The 9,655-nt window shown below is 40.2% G+C and overlaps 1 long non-coding RNA gene across 1 annotated transcript; it reads right to left on the bottom strand.

Annotated features, from left to right (window-relative positions):
- Positions 1–9,022: 9,022 nt before the first annotated feature.
- LOC117095388 lies at positions 9,023–9,427 on the bottom strand. Its single transcript, XR_004441950.1, has 2 exons — positions 9,384–9,427; positions 9,023–9,097 (listed from the first exon to the last, which is right to left on the bottom strand). It is a non-coding gene; the product is annotated as an uncharacterized LOC117095388 (long non-coding RNA).
- Between the last annotated feature and the right edge of the window lie 228 nt (positions 9,428–9,655).

Below are 9,655 nucleotides of genomic sequence, written 5' to 3'. Positions count from 1 at the left end.
GCCAAGAAAGAGCGATATGCTGCAAGTTGTCGTGAAATTCCCACCATGCTGGTTTCCTTTAGGTTCATTGATGCCTCAAAAGAAAGCCTGAAAAGCAGAGAGTCGACTGATGTGGATGGCAAGAGAAGGAAACGCATGTGGGATTTAAAGGTAACATCAAGAAACATTTGTTAAAAAAACATAAAACTCTCTCGGGTGCTTGGAGGCACCCTCTCTAGCGCTGCTGTTTCAACACCGCGCTCTGCAGTCCTTTATTCTCTGGTCTTCTCAAAGGGCTACTGAGCCATAAGCAATAACACAACAGGGAGTACTTATGTCAGCCCCCACACACATTTCTGTGAACTGAAATATGAGGTGTGGCTAAGTAGACCTCACTATTGCCAGGGTCTACATATTTTATCTACACACTCACTCCGTAGAATTGCTCTCCTACTACAGCCCTGATTGTAGCTAAAAACAATAAATGAAAATATGCTGAAAGATGACAGTCTGAAGTCATAATGGAAATTACAGGCACATAAAGTAGCACCGAGGTGCCTGGATGGCCATTTGACTAGGAGTACAGATGCCCTGTCCAGATGAACCAGAACAGCCCGCGTCTCCCGCTTTGTAGCTACAAAATGTGCACTCGGCACATTGAAACCTGGAAACCTCGAGACTTGGTTTTCCTGGTAGCAACTCCATGGCACTTCTTTAACTGGTACCCTTAAAGTTCCTTGGACACTGTCCACCACAAATAAAAGCCACTCCAAGCTGAGGGTCATGCCCACGCTAGCATGACACAAATAGCTGAATACGTCTCATGTGGGACCTACTTCATCAAATAACACTGGTGGCACTGAGAATGTTGAATTCTCTCCTCCCTCCAAATAGGCTGTATGTCCAAGTTACTTCTGAGCCCTGTCATGAAAAATCAGTGGAAGGGTGACTGTAATATTCTTAGAAAGCATAGCCCTCTTCTAAAATGTAGGAATTAGTATTCTATGACCAAAAAAAAACAAAAAAAAAAGTGATTCCATAGTCAATACATTCGGAGTGTTCTTTGCCACATCCTGAAGATATGCAGTAATAAAGTATTGGAATATATTTTTCATGAAATGCCATTTCATGTACTATTCCATGAAACATAGTTTGGAAATCACTGCTTTATTCATCTGAAATGACAGGTCTGATCGGTCTCAGGAAATTCTTGTGCCCCTCTTCTTTTTAATCTAAATTTTCCTTATTTCATCTTCATTATCTAACAGAAATACTAAGTCCAAACTCAGGTTATTCCAAATAATATTGAGAAGCAGTATGTTAAAAGATAGTTATAGAAGGCCGGGCACGGTGGCTCAAGCCTGTAATCCCAGCACTTTGGGAGGCCGAGACGGGCGGATCACGAGGTCAGGAGATCGAGACCATCCTGGCTAACACGGTGAAACCCCGTCTCTACCAAAAACTACAAAAAACTAGCCGGGCGACGTGGCGGCGCCTGTAGTCCCAGCTACTCGGGAGGCTGAGGCAGGAGAATGGCGTGAACCCGGGAGGCAGAGCTTGCAGTGAGCTGAGATCCGGCCACAGCACTCCAGCCTGGGTGACAGAGCATGACTCCGTCTCAAAAAAAAAAAAAAAAGATAGTTATAGAGGTCCTACATAGGGCTGCCCTTAGTTAATCTAGAAACCAAATAATTTAAAGATGTCTTAGAACTTGAAAAAAACTAAATCCTTATGCTAGAGAACAAGGCTAATTCACCTTACACTAACTGTTATTTTTGTTATGAGAATTATAGACTTTTTGGATGGTGATAAACATTTTTAAATTTTACCACTGTTTCAAGACCAGCCTGGGCAACACAACAAGACCCCATTTCTAAAAATAAAAAAAAAAGCTAGCTGGGCAAAGTGGCATGCACCTGTAGTCCCAGCTACTTGGGAGGCTAAGGCATGAGAATTGCTTAAGCCTAGGAATTGGAGGATGCAGTGAGCCATAATTGTACCACTGTGCTCCAGCCTGGGCAACAGAGTGAAGCCCGACTCTAAACAAGAAAAAAGAAAATTTTGTCTGTGTTATAAAGGGGCCATGTGTAGTTAACACTATTGCAGTATTAGCTACTATGCAAATTTATACCCCCAAATTCTGTCCCACCTTCAACAGCATCAGTACCTCTGTTTGGAATGTCTGAAGCAAAACAAGCATTGCATTCAGCAAACTGCTCTTGCCATATGAGGATAATACTCTCCTACCCACTAATTCATTCAATTTCTTCTATTGTGGTTACTTTGCAGTGCATTGATCTCTAGATACCTGGATTTAAAACTTTCTTTGTGCCTTTTAACAGCAATTGATGACTTTAAAAATCCATGAGAGTTTAGTTTCTATCCTGAAACTAAACAAGAAATTCTTCACTCTTTTCCTCTCTTATTGTGCTTTTTTAAAATCTTCCTTTTGTCCTCTATCTCCTACTTATCCCTTTCACCTTCTCTCCTCCTGACTCACTCTCTTGATCCATCACACACAGCCCAGTCACCTGATAGCTATACCTTAAAGTAATTTTGGACAGAAGCAAAAGGCCCTGGAATCCTTAGTAATCCACTTCAGATCCAGCTACTGAGCACTGGTTAGGCTCCTGAACAGCCAACCGTCTTTTCAGGCAACTACCTTGGAAATTGAAAACCTGTTAGAGCATCTGTGGAATAACATGAGCCCTGAAACAAAGTCATACAAATAAAAGAAAATGTACTTTAAGGCACCACTGAAACAATTGAAAGGAAGACAGACTCTGGTGATCTCTATTGATGGACCTCAAAGTGGCTGGTGCTTAGAAGCAGTCTGATCATTTTGCCTGCATTTCCGGTGTCATTAGGCCTCTGCCCTGAAAACCAAGCAGTTTATTTAACTGCACAGAGCTTCCTGTCTGACAGTGAATAGCAAACCCGAGAGAATGCATACTTGAGAGTTACCCATGGGGTAAGCAATACATGCACAGAGCATTCCAGCCCAGCAACACCTGCTATTTTGTTTAAGGCGAAGTTAGCTGTGCGAGCATGCTTGCTATAGCTGCTTCCATCCTGCTTTCTGCCCCCAACTTCCACAAAAGCCCTCTCTGCACTCCTCTCTGGAAAAAAGAATGCTATGCTCTTACCTCTGCCCACCTGCCTTTGACTCACTGTTCCCCGATTAGCTTTCCCTCACTAATTCTTCTACTTCCTTACTCTATCCCCTATACCTGCTTCCTGACTATATCGCATCAATACAAAATATTTGACAAGGATCTGCAAATATGCAAAATTAATAATTCTGCTGATCCGAGTTTAGAATTACATCTCTGTTGTTGAGATCATGTCAGAAATTATTCCAATGGTTCAACAATTTCATTTCTGCCCAATACAAGGAATATTTTTAAGCAGATAATTTTGTTTCTGTGCCAGACTGCCAATATTAACAGCTTCAAATGCACAAAATGTAATGCATTCCTGGGAAATCATGTAACATCATCCATTGCTTCTTCTTAACATAAGCCTCTCTTTTGTATCTCATCTCCTTTCTATTCATCACTTTACACTCCTCCATGACTCCCTTGCATCACCGTTTAGTTTCCAAGCCCCTCCCTCTCCTCTCCTCTCCTCTCCTCTCCTCTCCTCTCCTCTCCTCTCCCTTTCTAGTCTTCCCAAACTAAAAGAAATACCTCATCTGGCCATTTCTGGTCACCTTGCTACCACCTAACAAGGCAAGCCATCTTTCCTTTCCCATTTCCACCCTATTCTTCACCCCAGCTCATCCTCTGGTCCCAGGACAACTAAGCTCTGCAAGATTGGGACAAGGATCAGGAGCAGGAAATTTAACAATGGCAGAGCTGTGACAAGTTAATTCAACTCCTGCTGTTAAATTAACCAGCGTTCCAGCCGAGTTAACGCGTCACCCAGTTTCAAAAGGTTAAGCTCCAAGCTTAATCTTATTCATCATTATGAACTCTTCAAATTGGCTGAAATATTTAAAATTCAGTGAAATGAAAGGACTGCAGGAAACATTTAAGAGCCAACTGCCCGGTCTTCAAAAAATGGAGAAATAATCTACAAAGATTAGGAAAAGAAGGCTTCAGAATGGGTGAATGGAGACACTCGAGAACCAGGTTAGAGTGAATAATAAAAGGACATTGAGGACAAGGGCATCTTATCTTCCCACTATCGTGAAGAGATTCAGACGTTAGGAAGAAATTTAATGGAGCACCCTGAAAATGCTTGTCCTATCTCATCATAAGCAACAGACCAAAACTGAATGCTAATGAAAAGGGCATATACAATAATACCCACTGAGCTCTCTGTTTCTCTTTGGACTTCGGACAAAGATGGGAGGTGGGTCACAGTGTACCCCTCCACTTATCACTGACTGGGAGGGAGATCTCAGCCCCCTGTGTGCTCTCTACTCAGGCTTCTGTGACAGCGAAGAGGCCATGTGAATTTTCAGAGAAGGAGATGTGCAGTGGAAAATAATGCTAGAAGCACTGAGCCTCGCATTTCTTATTTAACACAATGTTTAGTATACAATAGGGCTTACTAAAGGTTAATTCTATTATTATTATTATTATTATTATTACTATACACCTTTGATCTCAAACCTCTGCAAACTTTTGAACAGAATAACAAACTGAGATAGAGGGAACTGATATTCCACATGCATCCCTTCCCCCTCCTCAATCCCTTGCCCCACGTGGAAGCATATGGAGCTGTTTGAAATATTCTTTCACATACACATGAGCTCAAGCTACCAACTCTGCTACCCAGGACTTTTCATACAAATAGTTGCATTCTTCCCAAACTAGTCCTCATGTCTACATTTCTTCTTTGCTTCTGCTTGCCACTTCATATGTGTTCTTACAATTTCCTTCATGCTTTGCCTCTTCTTAGAAGGTTTTTGTATTTGGAATATCTGTAATTACACCTCAGCTTCTTGAAAGAGGTATTTTTAAAAATTATCATGATATTGCTTTGTTGATTGTATATTTCATCTGGTTTTTGCATATTTTATTAGATTATAGGTATCTACAGGGCAAAGATCAAGCCTACTTTTAATATATTCTCTGTATGCCTAGAACAATCATGTGCATCTCTTGAGTTCCTTAGGTTGGTGAACATATATATAACCTCCATCTTAATTTTGTACATATTTACTTCTTTTCTCTCTCTGTCTTTCATACACACACATGCACGCGCATGTGTGCGAAAGAGTCCTTTTCAGTTTATATGCTACCTTTAATTGTTCTGTTCTAATTACATTGGCAAAAATCCCCAATCCCGTTAAAGAGTAGTAAGATAGGAAGCATCTTGCCTTGACTTTGGCAGGTGTACTTCTAGTATCTCCCCACTAAGTAAGATGCTGAGTGTAACTGATTGCATTTTCCAGTAATACTTATAGTACCATCTCCCATCCCAAATTTACCTATGCAGTGTGACCTTGCTGCTCTCCCATCAAAGTATGGAGGCTAATTCCCTTCTCCCTGAATCTGGATCAGCCTAAGCAACTCAGTTAAAACCAACAGGACACGACAAAAGTGAAGTTATGCGTGACCTCTGAGACTAGGTCAAAGGAAGCCTTCTGTCTGTTGAAAAGTTAGATCTCCAGATGTTCCTTTGCAGCATGCACCTTCTCACCACTCAGTCACCATGCTCTGAGAGGCCCAAACCAAACACAAAGGCCACACATAGATGTTCTGATCTGCGGTCCCAAGTGAGCTCATTCTATAGGCCATCTCAGTCCAAATGCCAACCATATAATGGAGGAAGCCCAAGAAAATTCCAGCGCCCAGCCTTTGAGTCATCCACAGCCATTTAGTCCCTAGATGAGGCCCAGACATCAAGCTGCTGAGACAAGCCATCACCCTGTGCCTGGTCAGAATCCTGGTCCACTCTCTTGGTTCTTTTGAAGAGGGTCAAAACAGAGGATGAAAAAGAGAAAGTCTCAAAGGAGAAGAAAGAAGTCACAGAAGAGCAAGAAGCCAAAGGGATCAAGGAGGAGGTCAAGTTGGCCTGAGCAGACCTCTCCTGATTTATGGCTTCTTGCCAAATCTCCCACCTTTTCCCCCCAACCCTTCAGATTTTGTATTTCCTATTTATTTTATATTTCCATAAAAATTTATCAAAAATAACTATTCCCAGGGACTAAACAGAAACCAAGGTCCTGAGCCCAAAGCAGCTATGCTGGGTGAGCTCTTCTAGGAGCTGCCTTTCCACCCATCGCTCCCCAGTTCTTAACTTTGAACCATAAAAGGTGCCAAGTCTGGATGGAAGGAATACTTTTATGCAACCATAAGACAAAATCCTGAAATGCCAAGGGCTTGCTTAGTAGCTTTGGAAACGTGCCCTTATTGAGCATTCTAAAAGGGTTGGCTGGGTCTTTAAGGACCCACTGTTCTTCTCAGTCTCCTAAGGTTAACATCACCCATTTTTAGATGGGTTCTGTTTTCATACCTTCCCGCTGGCCTCAAGTGAGCCAGGGAATTCACAGTGCCTGCCTCTGTCTTGCCCCAGTTCTGCCGGGTTAGGGTGGTAGTCTAGTTTCCTTTTTGAGATATTATTATCAGTTTTGTGTGACTCTTTGTGATAAAATGGTACATTTCTATACCTTCTTCTGAAAAATCCTCATCTGCACGATCTGTGAGTATAACATAGTTGTTTTACAAAACTAATAGTGATGCTTGTTTTATTAAGTGTTTTGATTAGGAATTGTTACATTTTGTCAAATGACTTTCGAGCATCTGCGGAGATGACTTTTTATTTTTTCTTTATATCTATTAATATGTTTATATTGATAGATTTATTAATTGATATTACATATAAAACAGCTTTACATTAATGAAATTAATCTTACTTAATCATGATATATCATTAAATATACTATTGGATTTAACTTGCTAGTATTTAAGATGTTTGCATCAATATTTATAGGTGATATTGGTCTTTGGCTTCCTTTTTTGAAATCTTTACCAGATTTAAATACCAGTTATAGTTGACTCATATAAAGAAATTGGAAATTTTTCTCCTTCTCTGAGCTCTGCAGCTGTTTAAGTAGCACTGGGATCATCTTGTCTTTGAGGGTTGTACAAATATGTAAGCCTGATGCTTTTCTCTGGGGGATTCATTGATTAATTATCTATTTCCTTTATAAAAAGTATGACCTTAATATTTTCTGTCTCTATTGGGGTCAATTTTGATAAATTATACTTTGCTACAAATTTAGCCATTTTAGCAAGGTTGTCAAATTCATATGCACAGGATTGAGCAGCATTATCTCCCTTTTTAAATACATACTTTGTTGGAATGATGTTTCATGGTCATTTCTTGTATCATATATTCGTCCTTCTTGACTAATTTGCTAGCAATTTGCTTGTTTTGCTGATTTTTAAAAGCATTTTAATTTTTCAGTTCTACTGAGTTTTTTCCTATTTTCTACTTAATAAATGTTGGGTTTTGTCATTATATTTTCCCCTCTGCTTTTTGAAGTTTTAACTTCTTGCTGTATTCCCACATTTCTGAGTTGAATATTTCTTTTATTTTCATTTTTATTGACCTAATTATTTAATTCTTCCCACCACTGCTTTAATGTTATTCCAGAGATTCCATTATGCAGTGTTTCCATTATCATTATTTTGGGATTTTTTTGTTTCCATTTTGACCCAAGAATTTAATAAGGAGTTTGATATATTTTAGATAGAAGGGCCTCTAAAGATTTTTGTGATTAAATGCCTATTTTTACTGCATTTTACTATAGAATGTTGTTCACGTTATTTTTCTTTCATAGAACTGAGCTTTTAAAATGAATTGGTATATAATCAGATTTGGTGTATAGTTAAGATTTATGTGCAAAGTGAGGCATTTTAGTGAAAAGCCTACTTGGAATCCATAGCCAGAGCACTGAGTAGAGTTAGATGAGGACCTGAGATAATTAAAAGTTGGGCACAAGGTGTTCAATACACAAGGTGCATCTTTGCCAATATTATTTATTTTTATTGTTTCTGAGTCACTTTGTTTCAGATATGTCACATGCATATTACAGAGTTGGATATTGCTTTGTAAGCCTTTAAAAATCTTTTTCAATATGTGATTGATGTCATGTACATGTATTAATATGACTGATGTATTCGGTCTCAGTTCTTATATATACATGCATACATATATGTGTACAATTTACTGTATTATATTTATGTATTTTTCACTATGTTTTGTTTTTATCTTTTGCAGTCTTTTGATAGATTTTTATTTTTTTCTAGTGATTACTTTTGTACTAATACTCTTGTATATTATTTTTAGTCCTCCTTTTCCTTAAGCTTATGTGATTTCTCAGCTTGAAAAAATAATTTTTGACTCCAAAATATATGGTAAGTTCATGGACTTTTCATAGTTTACACTTTCTCCCATCTCCTCTCATTTTCTTCCTTCCTTCCTTCCTTCCTTCCTTCCTTCCCTCCCTTTCCTTTCTTTCTTTCTCTTTTTTCTTTCTCTTTCTTTCTTCCTTTCTTCCTTCCTTTCTTCCTTCCTTTCTTCCTTCCTTCCCTTCCCTTCCTTCCCTTCCCTTCCTCCCTTCCCTTCCTTCCTTCCCTTCCCTTCCTTCCTTCCCTTCACTTCCTTCCTTCTTTCCTTCCTTCCTTCTATCTCTTTCTCTCTTTCTATCTCTTTCTCTCTTTCTATCTCTTTCTCTCTTTCTTTCTCTCTCTTTCTCTCTTTCTTTCTTCTCTCTCTTTCTTTCTTTCTTCTCTCTCTCTTTCTTTCTTCTCTCTCTCTTTCTCTCTTTCTTTCTTCTCTCTCTCTCTTTCTTTCTTTCTTTCTTTCTTTCTTTCTTTCTCCTCTCTTTCTCTCTCTCTCTCTCTCTCTCTCTCCTTCTTTCTTTTTTGAGACAGAGTCTTGCTCTGTCACCCAGGCTGGAGTGCAGTGGTGTGATTTCGGCTCACTGCAACTTTCGCCTCCCAGATTCAAGCGATTCTCCTGCCTCAGTCTCCCAAGTGGCTGGGATCTCAGGCACGAGCCACTATACCCAGCTAATTTTTGGATTTTCGGTCAAGACAGGATTTCCCCATATTAGCCCGACTGGTCTCAAACTCCTGACCTCTAGTGATCCACCCGCCTCAGCCTCCCAAGGTGTCTCATTTTCTTTTTTCTTTTTTTTTTTTGAGACGGAGTCTTGCTCTGTGCCCCAGGCTGGAGTCCAGAGGCGCGATCTCGGCTCACTGCAAGCCCTGCCCCTCCCCTCCCCCGGGTTCACGCCATTCTCCTGCCTCAGCCTCCGGAGTAGCTGGGACTACAGGCACCCGCCACCACGCCCGGCTAGTTTTCTTGTATTTTTAGTAGAGACAGGGTTTCACTGTGTTAGCCAGGATGGTCTCGATCTCCTGACCTCGTGATCCGCCCACCTCGGCCTCCCAAAGTGCTGGGATTACAGGCTTGAGCCACCGCGCCCGGCCTCATTTTCTTATTTCTACTTTGTCAAGCATATATAGAAATCACATGAACCTTTTCCATATTTATACTCATCCAAATGTTCTGAATTATCACTACCAGTCCATTTGCCAAAAGTTCTCTAGCATCTGAAGGTGTGATGTAATATGCTCCATAGTGGAATCTTCAAGAAGGGCTTGGGGGTGTGCTATTTTTGAGTTCTTGCTGTGTTAAACTGCTTTTCTTT

The sequence above is a fragment of the Trachypithecus francoisi genome, unplaced genomic scaffold (assembly GCF_009764315.1).
Source record: "Trachypithecus francoisi isolate TF-2019V2 unplaced genomic scaffold, Tfra_2.0 Lachesis_group13, whole genome shotgun sequence".
NCBI classification, from domain to species: domain Eukaryota; kingdom Metazoa; phylum Chordata; class Mammalia; order Primates; family Cercopithecidae; genus Trachypithecus; species Trachypithecus francoisi.
This window is presented reverse-complemented; position numbering and strand designations above follow the sequence as displayed.